Consider the following 17235-nt stretch of genomic DNA (forward strand, 5'->3'; position numbering starts at 1 on the left):
AGAAAAACATCAACAAACCACAAATGTGGACAAGGATTTTACAAGCTGCACCACACTGCACTTTCAAAAGCATTTACAATCGTGTTAGACGCAGGAATTGCCTTTGATTTGCGCGCTTACGAACGCCATGGAAAACGAAACAAAACTAAAGCCCTCAGCTCCTGCACTTGATTATAATGCCGTTACGTGTCGAAGCAGTAATTTACGTCATCCCACCACTGCAACACGGGGAATAGAGGGAAATGAGCACACGCTACGAATCGTCTCAATCACTCCCTAGAGTCGTAAGGCGCATTGAAGGGTGCACCCCCATCATTAATCGTTGCGCCTCTGTGAAAGGAAAGCTGTTGAGCAGTCTTTGAAACAGCTCGGATGAAACACTTGATTGCTTCCATGTGCATCAGGAGCCCATTTCTTATTTTCACTTCACGCCGCCCAAAGCATTTCTAACACAGGAGATTCGCGTTTGGGAATGCTCCCTGCCCTACAAATAAAACAGGTCTACGGGTCTGAAACCTGCTCCACGGAAAACAGTTCTGTTGCGCTTTTGATCAAAGGGAGATTCGCTGTTCTTACTTTTTGATGACATAACACCCAAAGGGGCTTCTTTGGAGCTGGATTCCAACCAGCATCCTAAAGTTTCTTGGCGGTACCCTTTACAGTCCTCTGTTCGGTCGACAAGGGACAGAAGGGGGCAGCTTTCCTCACACATACAGTGCAATGTACTGTAGTGTTGCCGTTCATTGAATTCGCAGTTCTGCATCAGACCTCTAACTCGTTTCCTTAGCTTGGATTTAAGCCACGAAGCAGGCTTCTAGTGTATAAACGTCTAGAGGAATCACAAACTATTTGAGAGGCCATCATCCCAGGGGGAACTGACAAAGTCTATCCCTAAACACCTAGCGCAGTCTCTCGAGAGACTGTCAAAAATCGCTTTCTCCGTTTCTCCGTGCAAGTAAGTGAAAACGCGGTCTCAACCCAGAGCCACTTGGCAGCAGCGGCACGTAAATACTGTTACTGCCACTGCTCGATACCGACGTTAGCCTACTATACCATGTTCAGCCACCGCTAGAAAATGTACGGCTCTAGTACCGGAGCAAACAACAGGAGGACCAACGTCGAACAGGCACACATATCAGACATGGAAAGCGACGAGGACGGGATTCGAACCCATGCGTGCAGAGCACAATGGATTAGTAGTCCATCGACTTGGCCACTCGGCCACCTCGTCGAAACTTGATAGGTAATGCGCTCCTGTCTAGTAAACAGGAGATCCTGGGTCCGAATCCCAGCGGTGCCTTCTTTGTTCTGTCTTCTCGAACAGAACTGGTCCTTACGGACAACCGCCTACGGCTAGACTTAATTAAATACAAGTATTCATTTCCTGTCTTTAACGCGACTTGTTTTTCTTAAAATGGATGCAACTTGCAAAACATGAAATACAAACCTTGCTAATCAGCGCTAGCGGCAGGCAAAAAAAAAGTCAGCAATGTTTTTTTTCTTTAACCTTAACCCTGCTAATGGAGAAGAGTTAAACGACCGAGTCTATGCAGCTTAAACGGTGCGCACGTCGGGTTCTTAGCTGAAAGGTTGGTAAATCACGCTCACCCCAGTCCTTAATCTTTTAAAGAGGATACAAAATTGAACCTAGTCGCCACATCACATACATCCTGTTCAATGATAAAAAGGTAACATCTATCCTCGCTCCAGAGTAAATCTTACGTTGAGGGCATATTTTGTTTCACTTTACCATGAGTCGGGCTCTGCTGCACAGAGGAGAGAGCAGAGCAATGAGGTCACGGGGACAGGGGAGTCACACGCTGGCGTTTTGAATACGCGGAAGATCACTGAGGGATCCACAGTATGTGGACCCTCCGTGCGCCATCAGTCCACACTCCGGACTCTGAATCCTGCCATCCGAGTTAAGATCTCGGCGGAACCTGAGGCGCAGTTCCTTCTTAAAACATAATCTGGTGAGCATTTCTAGAATCGTACTTGTATAGATGCAGCCTTTAATGTGTTGCTAGGTTAAAATTGATGACTTCTTGTATTTCAGTAGGCAACTGCCCTCTTTATTTCGGATTGAATTTCTTTATTACAGGGGCGCTTTTATGAAGACAGAGTCATGTTCAGGTACTTTGCTTGATGGAGGAAGCTCATTTCGGACTCTGTGATCTGCTCACCTGGAAAGGTGTGCTGTACTACTACAAGAGAGAAGTAGAGTCTGGAAGAAGGGACAATTTTATGATGGTTTGGAAGATAATGTTTTTTTTTCTTATGCTGAAAATGAAAGGTAGTTGTTTCTATATGGACTCAGTCTTTGGAATTTGTATATATATATATTTCAGTGATCCCTCAGCCATTGCTTCTGTATTGTAATTCAATTTCTCTTTTAAAATTCCTTCCCCACTCCTAGGACATGCAGTTGCTGAACTCCACAATGGCTTCTATTGGAAAGTCTGTGACTGAGACCAAGTAAGTGTTCACTTTTTTATGAAACCATTATTTATTTTGGAGCAATGAGCAATTCTTATATAAATGCAATAAAATCATTATGCTCAAACTATGAGAGAGAATTTTAAGGATAATTTAAGAAATCAGTCTAAGCTTGTTTCTATACAAAGATGGTATTATTTATTTTCAAAGGAAACCCGCGAGGATTCCCCTGGTGTGCAAGATGTGCCTGAATACTCTTGATCAGCTTCCTGCTCACTTGAAGAGGGCGTGTATGAAGCACGCCACGGCAGAAGAGATCAGGATGGCCTCTCAACAGGCGAGGGAGGACATGATGAATCACCTGAAGAACGGGGTCATCGTGGATTACCACAGAATAGAGATCGTGTCTGGTGAGGCAAACAGGATAGTGGTTGTAAGACTGCTAGAGTCCTTGGGCCTTTTTGTACATGGGAAGCCTGAAGACACATCGGCAAGGTGAGATATTTTTAATCTGTAAGGCTTCTGTAGTTTCTTTTTGAAATCATTGTTACAACATATTATGTAAAAGCATGTTGAAAAGAATCTACCTGCATTCCAGCGGCCCTGAGCAAGAGGCCGCTGTCCAGGAGGAAGAGATGCCAGAGGCTGCTCTAGAAACTGAAACAGAAACGGATAAGGAAGGGGAAGATGTGAGCTCTGAAGAACTCTATCAGCAGTAAGACTTTTTATTTTTCAGATGTATGTATTTTTTACTAAAATTCTAATTTGTCTTATAGGTATAAAATGTTTAAACCGGTGTTTTATATCCTTACAGGCCCTGAGTAGTTAAAAAGTATCAGCAGGCCGGAAGAGAGTGGCCCAAGCTGGACTCTATAGAAAGCACTCCCTGGATGCTCCTCTCCTGATTGGATTCAAACAGTACCTTACCAAGGATCTGGGAGTGGCAAATTATTCTCAGGAGGTATTTATTTTTTAAAGGCATTAAAAATTAAGCAATGGTATCTTCATTGTAAATGTTTTTATTTCTTAGCTTAAAATTCACCCATGTGAAATGATGTCAGCCATAAACATCATGACTCTATATTTCCTACCTGAATCTATTCTACTTAAATTATTACATTATACACAATTTGAGTTCATTTTAAAAAGTAAAAGGTAATGAAAGGAATGCATTTTTATAAGAAAGATAATACCGATATGCATGTGATAATCTTCCTTATATCATGTAGTGCGTCATTTGGACACTTTGTGGGCTTGAAATACAAAGAAAATCATGTTCTATGGTACAAGATAAATACAAAACTTAAGCTTTTATTTTAATTAGATTTGTTTATAAAGCATAAGCAATCATTTATTACATCGCTTCTTGAATTAAATCTTTTGACAAGAGGTAAGACTTCTATTTTACATTTAAACCCATGTTTAGCTGTGTTTTTTAGATTTAACTGAACCAATTTCTGTGTGTGATAATGTCCTTGAATTCTGACAACATCACACTAAATTACATGATATAAAACAGCTAATGTTTCTAGAGATAAAGTTTCTGGGATGCTTCTAATTACTTTTTATTACCAGGGACAGTTTAATTCACCTTGTACAGTACTGAAAGACCAAGATGCTTTTTTTTAAAGTTATTTAACATTTTATAGAACTTTGTCTACTATGGCAACATGATGAGCTTGGTGAAACTTGGAAAAATACTGCTTGGCCACTTATCTTAAGATAAAGATAGGATAAAGGTTTATCTTTTGCACCTACCTGACCCCCAGGGAAGGCCAATGCTTTCTCAGTTGATGGTTCCCTACAGTAGACTGTACCTTATCTTCAAAGGTAATGTATATTGACCCAAATCAGTTTTGGAATCCAATCTACTGACGAGATGGAGCACATCCTTTTTTCAGGATTTTAGCATCATACGTTTGGTATATTTAGTCCCTAATGCTGAAAGAAATGATCATAGAACATTTGGACACTTTGTGGGCTTGAAATACAAAGAAAATCATGTTCTATGGTACAAGATACATGTGTCTGACAATGAGGAATGGGCCCCTGAGACAGTCATTTGCATGTTTCACAAACGATCGTATATGACTAGAGATTCTGTTTGGGATTCGAATGTGCATTCGGACAGCAATCCCTTTCAAGAAATGATATGTTCTGGATGAGGTCAAAGGTGATGAAACACTGTATTTAGGATGTGTTTGCAGTGATTGTGTGTCTCCTACTTCAACGCAGTGAAATATAGATGTGCTCCTGTAATTCATTGGTACATGCCCAGGGCAGTAAGCAGTCTGAGGATTTATTTCCAGACGGCATAGAGCAGTGAAGCAGTGAAGTAGTGCAACACACTGGATCATTATATTATTAGAATCTATTCTACTTAAATTATTACATTATACACAATTTGAGTTCATTTTAAAAAGTAAAAGGTAATGAAAGGAATGCATTTTCATAAGAAAGATAATACCGATATGCATGTGATAATCTTCCTTATATCATGTAGTGCGTCATTTGGACACTTTGTGGGCTTGAAATACAAAGAAAATCATGTTCTATGGTACAAGATAAATACAAAACTTAAGCTTTTATTTTAATTAGGTTTGTTTATAAAGCATAAGCAATCATTTATTACATTAATATATATGAAAATAAAATTTTAGCATCATATTATTACATACAGGTCTCTAGCTTCAACACAGTGAGATATATATATATGCTCAGTGATTTATTGGTACATGCCCAGGGCAATAATCAAAATGAGGATTTATTTTCAGATGGGCTACAGGTAGTGTTGTGAAATTCTTCAACACACTGGAACGCAGATTTAGACCTCCTGCACTCTTACTCCTTAAAAACCAAAGAAATGAAGATATGTAGCAATCACATTGTAACAGGGGTGACAGTGACTTAATGCTTATACTAGTGGACTTCTGGTACCTTTAGGGTACGGTGTTCCCTGAAGGGCTCTCAAACCCCGCATTTCAGATGCCTAGCTGTATCGCCGATGTGTTGCACCTCAGAATCACTTTTAAACCTTACCTCTGGTATCTTTAATCCCTACTGCTCAACGCATGGTGAAAGTATTGCATAATTGTGTCTGAAAATGAGCAATGTGCACCTGAGAGACTCATTTGCCTGTTTCACAAATGATCATATTTGACTAGAGATTCTGTTTGGGATTCAGTTGTGCATTCTGACAGCAATCCCTTTCAAAAAACGATACATTCTGGATGAGGTCAAAGGTGCAGGAACACTGTTACTTGTTCCTTTATAACCCGGTTATTGATGTCATTAACAACATTAATCCCAAACAGAGCTGTTGGACTCCCTCCTCTGGCCGTTTTCCACCAGTTGATTATTTCATCAACCAATGCACTAATCAAGCTCCCAAGGCACTCTCTATACCCAGTAAACATAGGTCTAACCTCACCCAAGGAGAAAATCAGGCGCTCCAGTCTCTCCGCAACAGGGATGATATCGTCATCAAACCAGCGGACAAAGGAGGTGCTGTTGTGGTGTGGCGTAAGGATCTATATATCTTTGAAGCCTCTAGACAACTAACTGACACTTCTGCCTACCTCCCTCTCCAACAGGACCCTACCACTGACTACCAAAAGGAAGTGGTATCCACCATTTCCCTTCTTATCAGCAGTAACGAGCTCCCCCAGGAGGCGAACCGGCTCATCATGGAACATCCACAGGTATCTCAATTTTACCTCCTCCCCAAAATCCACAAACCGGACACCCCTGGACGCCCCATCGTATCAGCATGTAACTGTCCAACTACTTACATCTCAGCCTTTCTCGACAGCCTCATGAGACCGCTGGTTGAAGATCTTCCCTCATACATCAAAGACACCAACCACGCGCTCCAACTTTTCAATGATTTCCAATTTCAGGGTACCGAATGCCACATTTTTACCATGGACATCACATCTCTGTACACCGTCATTCCCCATAATGACGGCCTTACAGCCCTCAAGCACACGCTGGACAAACACACAGTGCTTGATCCACCCACCCACACCCTGGTACGCCTTGCAGAATTGGTCCTCACACTGAACGCATTCTCTTTCAATAATCTTTTTTACCAACAGGTCAGTGGAGTTGCCATGGGCACCAGAATGGGACCCAGCTATGCCAACATTTTTGTCGGCTGGGTAGAAGAACGCTTCTTCGCTTCCTACACTGGCTATGTCCCTGACCTCGGCTGGGTAGAAGAACGCTTCTTCGCTTCCTACACTGGCTATGTCCCTGACCTCTACAAGTGATATATTGATGACTGCGTCGGTGCCGCCACATGCTCCAGCGATCAGCTTGAGTTCTTCCTGCACCATTTAACCAACTTCCACCCGTCCCTCAAATATACGGTTAACATATCTTCCACCACTCTTCCGTTTCTAGACATCCACTTGTCTATCAACTACCCCCGACTGTCCACTTCAGTTTATTACAAACCCACGGATTCACACAGCTACCTCCTGTACAGCTCATTTCACCCCAACCATACTAAAAACTCTCTTCCTTTTTCACAGTTCCTTAGGTTACGATGACTATGCAGCGATGACATCGACTTCGAGAACCAAGCCCTCGAAATGTATTCATTTTTCATCAACAGAGGATACCCCAGCAGTGTGATTGACAGGGCCCTTGCCCCAGCCAAAAACACCCCCTGGACCATCAACCCGATCAGGAACTCCCGCCGTAACAACCACATTCCTTTGGTGCTTCCTTACCACCCTAACACACTTCCTATCCCCAGGACCATTAACCACAACTTTTCCATCCTACAGGATGATCCCTCCATTGGGGCCCTCTTTTCTGATCACCCTATCATCTCATATCGCCGACCACCTAATCTGCGTAACCTCCTTGTTCACAGCTCCCTTGACCGCCCTCAACAACCATCCACACCAGGCACTTTCCCTTGCAACAGAGCTCGTTGTATCACCTGCAAGTACACAGCCACCACCACAATCATTCAAGGCCCCTCAGGACAATTCCGGATCACCCAGACAGCATCTTGTACTTCCAGCAACCTCATTTACTGTATCTCTTGCAGTAAATGTCCAGCCATCTACATTGGAGAAACAGGAAGGAGACTCGGAGACCACTTCAGAGAACACGTCAGGGCTGTGAAGATTAAAGATCTCTCCAAGCCCATTGTTTCTCATTTCACCTCTGACGGCCACGACCACTCTAATCTCTCCGTCTTTGTTCTCAAAAACGTTTTTCCGAACTCATACATCAGAAAGACCACCGAAACTAAAATTATTCTTCAGCTAGGATCACACATTCTCCCTTCCCTTAATAACAGACTACTGTTCTTTTAAATTTTCTCCATTCATTGGAAGTTTCATTTCACACCTCTCTGCACCCATTCTGACTTCACACCTCTTGATTGGCCTCTCTTTCTGTCCCCTGCTCCCGCCTCTCACTCCTCCTCCCTCCCAACCTTTGTTCTCCCGCTACTTTACCTCTGCCTACTGCCCTGTCTCTCTCACACCTGAAGAAGGCTCCACGGCCGAAACGTTGTGTTCTCTTTCTTCTTTTTTTCAGCATGGAATAAACCTATTACTTGTTCCTTTGCAGCCTACGCATGCTGACGCAGCTACCCACCTGAACTACACTGTAGCTAGGATGTGTTTGCAGTTATTCTGTGTCTCTAGCTTCAACACAGTGATATATATATATATATGCTCACTGATTTTTTGGTACATGCCCAGGGCAATAATCATTATGAGGATTTATTTCCAGATGTGCTAGGGGTAGTGTTGTGAAATACTTCAACACACGGGATCGCAGGTTTAAACCCCCTCCACTATTACTCCTTAAAAACCAACAAATGCAGATATGTAGCAATCATATTGTAGCAGACACTCATTTGCCTGTTTCACAAATGATCATATTTTACTAGAGATTCTGTTTGGGATACGGATGTGCATTCTGACAGCAATCTCTTTCAAAAAATGATTTTACCTTATCGCGGCTTTGCCCTCTTGCCTCTTTGGATAATATCTCCATCTTGTGGTCGTTGTTGGTAATGTCTAGACACTATCTCCATCTTGTGGTCGTTGTTGGTAATGTCTTCTTATGCCCTTTTTTATTTCAATTCTCTATTAGTTGATTCTAGAATCTCTAGAATAGAGTTGAAAACATCAGTTTTATAGCAGACAATATGACATTATTTATAGTCCAATTAGAAATGTATTACCCTGTTTTTAACATAATAAGAAATTAAAACTAAGTTTGAAACACCAGGGAACATAAAAAATGATTTTTAGGAAAACCATGAGGTTCTCTGTGTCCGATGCCTGCAAGGGGAGAAAGCTAGAATCCTTTGATTTTTCAAAATTTGAAAATAAACATCATATAACAACAGCTTTCATTCCTAGGAGTGAAAAATAACCATTTTTGAAGACATATTAGTTTCTAAAACACTACAATAAAGTTAAAAACATCTGTTTTATATTACATTATTTTTTGTGAAATTAGTCATTTTTTGCACTATTTGTAATATAATTTCTAATTAAAAGTGTTTAAAATTAAGTTTGGAACAACAAGGAATACAAAAAAAAAAAGATTTTTAGGAAAACCATGACGTCCTCTGTGCCCGATGCCTGCAAGGGGAGAAAGCTAGAATCCTACACAGGCTTCTGGAGCTCTGGCCTGGCTAAAGAGGCTGAATTTATCCCCTTCAAAGCTCCATGAAAAATGATCATTTAAAATTTGAAAAAAAACCCATCATATAACATCATACAGATGCAGCCATTCAAAATGCGCTATAAAAACCCGCGGTACAGTAACCTACCCACAAGCCACTGCAGGGCACCGGAGGGCACCGCGGTAAGTGATTGGCTGGCCAAAATGACCGACAGGGGCACTGGTGGTGTATTGGTTAGTAGTGAAAAGATTTAATCATTTAATGACTTTACTGTGCACATTTTAATCCGCTTAGTTTTGAATATTTATATGGATTTTACCACTAAAGGGAAATTTTAGTAGCTGAGCATAAAGAGAAGAGGAGCATAACGCATCTGAAGGTCATAAACGATATTAATTTAGGAACATAAACATTACTGTATTACATAAACTGTACTGTGTATGGCTGGTCTTGGTAGTTTAAAGAAAAAATACACACCAGTCTTCCATTTCTCCCTAAACATTTTAAGCATGAAAGTTTTATGAAACGGTACCCAAATATGCGATTGCTGTATAGAATGAATTTTAATTTTAAAAAATGATTTAACACGAACATTAAGCTGTTTACATCTTCCGCCTGAGAACAGTCACCCGTTGCTACCCAACGCAGAAACACAGCCACTAACTAGCAAAGAGAGGACATTAGCTAGCCAATATGATAAAGAAATAAATGATTATTTTGTTTATTTCTTTTGCAAAATTATTTGAACATTTCCATCGATTGTACAAGCACTTGGAAACTGTCCAATCCCTAGTTCATCTGGCATTTTACCGGTCTGGCGCCGGTCTGTGTTTTCTAAGATATAATGCCAGCGAACTCTTGTTTTTATGTCCACTATAACAGACAATCTCCTTTGCTTTTAACCGAGCGTTTAATAATTTCCTAAAATGAAAATGATTTACTTTATTTCCCTCACGGGATCAATAAAAGTATCTATCATCTGTCTAAACTATGGGACAGAATTCTGGTGTCACGGACGTCCAAAGGGACTAACTGTGGGGAGCAGGAGAGCGGAAAAAGACCCATATGCGTAGCGGCGAGACGGGAAAAAGGCCCGGGCTCATAGTGCAAAGAGTTCAGGAATGCCGTATAGAAACCTATGCCCTCAGGGAGCGGACGTGGGGCGCCCTGGTGCTAGGCGGGTCTCAGGACATCCGAACGTCAATGCTGATCCAGGACAGAGTGCAAGACCCGGGAATATATAGCCCAAGGGACAGAGAGGGACAGGAAGGACAGCAGACCGGAAACTAGGGACAGGACAGAGAAGGAGCGCCCTCAGGCTGCAGAGGGCATGACATCTGGGGTCTCCCCATACCAGAGTTAATGGTAGGGCTTCAGAATGGTGATTGGCTGACACCATCTGACACCCCTCTGATTGGAGAAAAAAGACGTGCTGGTTTGCTATACATACTGTACCAGGAAGAGGATTTCTTTCTATTCGAAACGTGTATTTTAAGTTTAAGAAGTAAAAACCTTACAGCGTACACAGATTTCTAAACTGATCAGGATCGTTATCTTTGTCTTATGCATAATAATGTTCACCGCTCTGTCCAGCAAATTAATAATAAACTTTATTTTATATAGCGTTTTAAACGAATAAGTAATTAGATTGCTCATAAACTTAATCATGAACCATGTTGATTTCCATAGGATCCCCGCGGTTGCCTGGCAACCGTCAGCTTTGCGCAGTGGCAGTATCGTAGCCTGTGACGTTAAGCCGAGGCGCGATTATTGCTAGTTGAAAACTTTTCCCAATACCCCGCTTCCGCCGGTTTGCAATACAATCGGCGAAAGCAATTTTTGACAGTCTCGTCAGAGACTGAGCAAGGTGTTTAAAGACAGATTTGGTCATGGTGACATCATGGTAGAAAGAAACGAGCTTGTTACGTCTCAACAGAAACGCTCTTTAGCTCTTTCAGCGTTATGCAGAGAACAGCGTCTGTCGAGATCACTTTTGAGTCAGCGCGAACCGCCGTGTGCTGTCAGTTTGATTTCATATTGCTCGTAGCGGCGCCCGGCTTTTATCTGTCAAACGTTAGGTTGCGCTTCTTCATGCTGCATCGTCGGCATGAGTGGAGCTTTTTAAACGTCTGTACTTACTGCGCCCCCTAAGAAATCGTTTGTCCCCGTTCAAAAGAGATTGTGCGATGTCCTGCAGCGTTCGCAAAGCAAACCTTTGACAGTTTGAAAAGAGGAATTTATTCTGCTTCCTGTGCGTGCAGTAGTTACAAAGTTGAACGTCTTTATACGATCTGCTGCAGTTTTCAGTGGGCGGTTTGTCAGATGGCTTGGAAAAACGCACTGTGTTTCGGCTCGGGAAACATCATGAGCAGTGTCCTGCATGTTTTCTGTGTATAGCTGTCTTTTAACGCATACAGAATTCATTCGAAATCATTGATTTCTCCAATTAACAAGGGTCCCTTAAAGGATGAGTCAAAGTAACGTCTAATCGGATTAGTTTCCTTAGAGCTGGTTCAGAGTTTGTTCAACAGTTTACCTTTCACAGATGCGCAAAGAAGAATGTTGGGGGTGCACGCTTCAAGGCGCCTTACAGCTGTAGGGAGTGATTCGAGACGATTCGTGGCGTGTGCTCGTTCCCATATACCGTATGCCCCGGGGTGCAGTGGTAGGATGACGTACAATACCGCTTGGGCACGTAACGGCGTCATAGGCAAGTGCGGGACGTGAGGGTTTTCGTTTGTTCGTTTTGTTTTGCTCTGCTTTGCTTTGTTTTGCTTTCCATCGCGTTGGTAAGAGCGTAAATAAAAAGGCGATTCCTGCGTCTACCGCTAATGTAAGAGCTATTTCAAGTGCGACGTGGTGCGGCTTTTCAAATGCTTGTGGGCATTTCTCTGTTGTTGATTCTTTTTTTGTGTGTAACAAAGTGGCATTTTCATGTCCGGACGGGGAGACTTTATCATTCCCACATGAAGCCACCCTTAAGTCCTCTGAGGCGTGTCTGTCTGCAAGGCTTGTATTTTGGAAATGTTTTTTTGAAACGGAGAATGACTTTGAAATAGGCTTCCGCCGGCGCCTCGCGATCCAGGTAAGATTGTAGCAAGAACCCAGCGGCGGCGGGGCTTGCTGTAGTCGTGGCCGAGTGGTTAAGGCGATGGACTAAAAATCCATTGGGGTCTCCCCGCGCAGGTTCGAATCCTGCCGACTACGTTGTCCGCCTCCAGTCGGTGTGTTCCGGCGCACCACTCGGTGTGTTCCTGGTGGTTTTAAAACGCCAAATCGCTTGTACGTGCTGCCTTGGAAATAAATTCTTCAGCGTCTGCGAATGGCATTTTGTAGCTGGAAGCAGATGTCGACGCTTTTTGCACAGAGCACCAAAAAAGCGTCTTTTTTGAAGGCCCAGGCACTGAGCATTGGTGGTTCAGTGGTAGAATTCTTGCCTGCCACGCGGGAGGCTTGGGTTTGATTCCCGGCCAATGCAGTGGCTTTTGCAGCGAGCGGCTCCATCACTTGCATCCCCTTGCAACTCGCAACTGAAAACCCACTGAAGCTAAGCAGGTGTGAGCCAGGTCAGTACCCGGATGAGGATGAGCTACAGGGAAAAACAAAGCTTCCAGCTGGAAGCGGTGTTAATGGTGCCGGCGGGGGGGCGCTCGCCCTGAGGTCTGTGCGGGTCCCAATGCCCCAGTATAGTGACGGAGAAGCTGTGTTGTAAAAGGGCGCTGTCATTTGGATGAGATGTAAAACTGAGGTCATAGTGCTCTGTGGTCATTAAAAATGACCACCAAAACCTTTGACAAAAGCACTTGGTAATTGATGGTCTTCAATAATGCTTCTCCTTTAGGTACATTTTAAATCAGCTGAAAAATGCTGTGAAATGGGGGGGCACTTCAGGCCAGTGTAGGATTTGGGTTACAAGAACCATGAAACTGCACGAGAAAGCCCGTACACTGAATTACACGGCTTTCTATTCAAAGGAGGGCAAAATAAATTCCCTGAGTTCGATTTTTTGCAGCACAGAGAGGACTGCTGTCATGAGGCCGGTTAGCTCAGTTGGTTAGAGCGTGGTGCTAATAACGCCAAGGTCGTGGGTTCGAGCCCTGTATGGGTCAGGTTCTTTTCTCCTCTCTTACCAAAGCTGTTAGGTTCCTTTCCGTGGTGAGATGGGTTGTCATGCAACGCTGCCACATAGTGCCGACAGACAAGAGTGTTGCGGGAGAAGAGAAAAGTGTTTGAAGATTTAAGAGTGTCTTAGGTGGAGCCAAAATCAAGTGTCACAAATGCAAGTGGCAGGATTTCCAATGTTTCATATGGTAAAAATAAGCAGAAGTTATCTGCCGGTCATGGCACAGTCTGCCATGCTTTTGTCAGATACTGTAAAGTGGTGTCGAACTGGAGCCTCACCATTTGCATATTTGAGCAATCCCGCACTGAGCGTAAAAAGATGAGTCAAAGTAACGTCTAATCGGATTCGTTTCCTTAGAGCTGGTTCAGAGTTTGCTCAAGAGTTTACACAGTGGGCATTGATTCGTCGAATATACGTATATTCACGGCGAAAATACGGCTATACGTATATATACGTCGCCTCGACGTATAATCAACGTCGAATTGCAACCGTAAAATCGACGACATTAATAAACGCATATATAACGTCGAAAACACATCTAACACAGTGCCTGAGGCTTTTTACTGTACGTATCGTGTGTGCCGCAACTAGGAGTATACGGCTCTCTGCACAGTGTACGAAGTAAATTATTTTCGCAGTAATTAATTTACACGTGTATAATAAATATAGTAAATATAATAAATTAATTACTGCGAAAATAATTTTCTTCGTAAATCCTGCAATCCAGATGATTGGGGCATTGGTGCATGGCTACAGTCTGTGCTAGGAACATGGAGAGGGTCTCTGGTTCAATACATATTTGTGGGTCTGGTATTATTCGTTATGATCATATCGTTAATATCCTGTTTGAAAAACATGTGGACTAAAGCTGCTGCTTCTGTGCTAATTGTACGCCCTGAAGGGATCATGAAGGTCAAAAAATGATTTCATGGGAAAGGTTCTCTTATCTAGTGGCAGAACCTGATGGGTAGAACAATATAGTTTTAAGGGGGGTTACCCTTGGGAGTGATTCCCCTAGATGCAAATGATTATTGTGGTTTGTTTGTTCATAATAAGATGTTTTGCAGGAACGGAACAAAGAGAAATTTTACAACTTCAGCTAGAATTGTTCTGCAAAACGTCACAGCTGAGGCAGGGGAACAATGTGTAGATTTTTCTAAGAGTTATTACCCAGTTGTTGACCAATCTGTTGACCAAAGTTGACCAAAAAAGCCTAAGATTATGCTGGGCTCCAGCCCACAGGGATTTACCTGTGCTGTAAGAACTAATGAGTGAATAAGGAGACTGGATTCTGGTGAAAGACTTCAGGAAAAAGAAATGGTGTTCACTCAGGTGGAGGGGGCTGTACCAGGTGCTGCTGACCACTGCCACTGCTGTGAAGGTCACAGAAATGGTGCCCTGGATTCATGCTTCCCACTGTAAAAAGGTCACAAACGAACTGAGCAAAGCGCAGGAGTGATGTCTCCACAAGGACAGATGGGGATAACCTGCTTGGGACTGATGTGCACAGCCTTTTTCCTTTTTATGTAGAAGCCTGTCACCACCCCAAAAGAGGAAGAATCTAAACACGAAGCCTCTTTGTATACAAACTGGCTGAATGAAACTGATAATGAGGGGGACATGAGTAATTTGTGGTATAAATTTATAAATCATACTGTAAAGTTAAAGAAATTTAATGCATCTTGTTATATATGTGCTTTAATGCCTCATTCTACAGCCTCACCCATGCGACTTTTTATGAAATGTACTCTTTTATTAATATCACGTTAGAAGGCTTAGACGCTATCAAACAAGAATTAAGGGGAGTTAGATTAATGGCACTTCAGAACAGGTTCGTGCTGGACCTTCAAAATGCAGCATCTGGAGGAGTCTATGCTTTAGTAGGAGACTCCTGTTGTACATATATTCCAGCTAATGACGATGATTATGGAAATCTTACGCTCGCTATTCAGCATTTGAAAGAACTAAAAGACAAGGTGAATAAAGAGAGAGGCATAAAAGATACACCGGCTTTTCTCTCCTGGTTAGAATCACAGTTTGGGCCAGGGGGAATGTTTTTCTTTTAAGTTACTAACACCGATTATAGGGGCTGTGATACTTGTCTTCCTGTTTTTATGTTGCTGTATGACATGTATTATTCCAATGCTTCGAAATATGGAAATATGGTACCTAGGGGGATAAACTGTTCATCCTTCCAGTCTGGAGAATTGGCAGCTGTCTGACGTCAGTAAGTGATCCTTAAAAAATTAATAGTTCCATGACAGTGTGCATCACCAGAAAATCAATTTCAATGCATTAAAACTCTTGTTATCCTTCTGATCATTGAAGTGTCATTGCCCCAGCACTGTATACTCTTACTTTTGACGCCTGTCTGAAGTTGGATCCATTTCTAAGAATGGTGACTCACATATCCTCATGCTCAACTTTGGCTCAACCACACAAACTATGAAGTTAATCATCTGCTTTTGCTCCAAGATTTATGTTACTAGGCTCTCTCCTGGGGATCCTCGTGTTCAAACATTGCCCTTATTGTGGATGATCCATGACAGAATTCAGGGAATTCAGAATTCTGATACCTCAGCTCAGATTCTGACTGGGCAGACTGTCATTGCCTGGTGTGAATGTGTGCATATCTGTTTTTGTGCATGTTCTGTGGCCTGTTGTACAGTACATCACAAATGAAAGGGAAATGGAAAACTAAAATAAGACTCAAGTGTTTTATCTTTCATTAACAGTGTTTCATTAGTATCTGTGCTAGATCCTGTCATCCACTGCTTACCACGACAGGCTCTAACTCAGGATAGCAGCTAATACATTTAACAATCTCACTGCACAATGTTGTATATTCAAGGGCTGATCTTCTGTACTTTTTCTTTCACTTTTCATTTCCTAGAAACTCAGTCCTGCCAGGAATAATCTGAGAACAAAATCAATCTGAGTGAAAATCTAAGCAGAGGAAGATTGTTTTACAGAGTCAACAAGGTCTAATTCAAGGTCATCAGCACTAACAACATTCTCTCTGGAGACAGGCGATAAGAAAATTGAAAGTGTGTATTGTTACACAACAGCAGAGACTATGAGTTATGCTATCATGAGAGTGGTGATGGATTTTTTTCATTGCTTAGTTTTGCAGGTTCTGTACATTTGAACATTCAAAGTGACTAAAGTAAAGGAGTTTTCCCTTTTTACCACATAATTCCCAAAGATCAACACTAATAGAAAGCCTAATTCCAGCCAAGATTCAATTACTGTCTCTCAGGCATCCCAGCAGTGGATTTCATGACTTCAGACAGCCATCTTTATCAGTGGAGAACTCAATGCTCTGAGGTTTACTGGCAGAGTCTCACACTGGGTAATATGTTGGTAAATAATGTCCTATGGAATTCTACTATTGATAAATTCTACTATGGAACTGCGATGTGTCCTGAAAAAATCTTCTATGATAGTGGTACAGTCCATCACACCCCACCTACAGCCTTTAAAAGAGAAAAAAATATTCTGATATTATGGTGGAAAAAGAGCCCTGGAATCTTTGTAGAAGGACAAAAGACGGAAAGAACGGGCAGTGTAACCATGGCGAAGAGAAGGGAAATATTGGAGAGAGCTTTTTTCATACACTTTTTATCATTGTTTTTCCAGCCCAACAATGATCAACAAATATGGGCAGGCGTCCTGTGCCAAATCCAATCTACCTTTCTTCCAAGCATACAGGAATGTCAGTGAATTAAATATTGACATATGAAAATACCCAAAAATATGCAATCACACATATGCAGTTTGAGCAAACATAAGACAATACCCAAGTACCACAAACTACCAGGCATCATTAGCAGTTCAGGTGGGGAGCTGTGTCAGCATGCGTAGGCTGCAAAGGAACAAGTAATAGGTCTATTCCATGCTTAAAAGAGAAGAAAGAAAACACAACATTTCAGCCGTGGAGCCCTCACACCTGAAGAAGGCTCCACGGCCGAAACGTTGTGTTTTCTTTCTTCTCTTTTCATCTAGTGTCATT

The 17235-nt window shown here is 42.2% G+C and overlaps 3 non-coding genes across 3 annotated transcripts; 2 read left to right on the forward strand and 1 right to left on the reverse strand.

Moving 5' to 3' along the window:
- Positions 1-1149: 1149 nt before the first annotated feature.
- trnas-acu (transfer RNA serine (anticodon ACU)) lies at positions 1150-1231 on the reverse strand. Its single transcript has one exon. It is a non-coding gene; the product is annotated as a tRNA-Ser (tRNA).
- A 9585-nt stretch (positions 1232-10816) lies between these two features.
- Positions 10817-10958, forward strand: LOC138235135 (U4 spliceosomal RNA). The gene has a single exon (XR_011188020.1). It is a non-coding gene; the product is annotated as a U4 spliceosomal RNA (small nuclear RNA).
- A 1267-nt stretch (positions 10959-12225) lies between these two features.
- On the forward strand, positions 12226-12307 carry trnaf-aaa (transfer RNA phenylalanine (anticodon AAA)). Its single transcript has one exon. It is a non-coding gene; the product is annotated as a tRNA-Phe (tRNA).
- Positions 12308-17235: the final 4928 nt, after the last annotated feature.

This window comes from Lepisosteus oculatus, unplaced genomic scaffold (assembly GCF_040954835.1).
Source record: "Lepisosteus oculatus isolate fLepOcu1 unplaced genomic scaffold, fLepOcu1.hap2 HAP2_SCAFFOLD_78, whole genome shotgun sequence".
Classification (NCBI taxonomy): domain Eukaryota; kingdom Metazoa; phylum Chordata; class Actinopteri; order Semionotiformes; family Lepisosteidae; genus Lepisosteus; species Lepisosteus oculatus.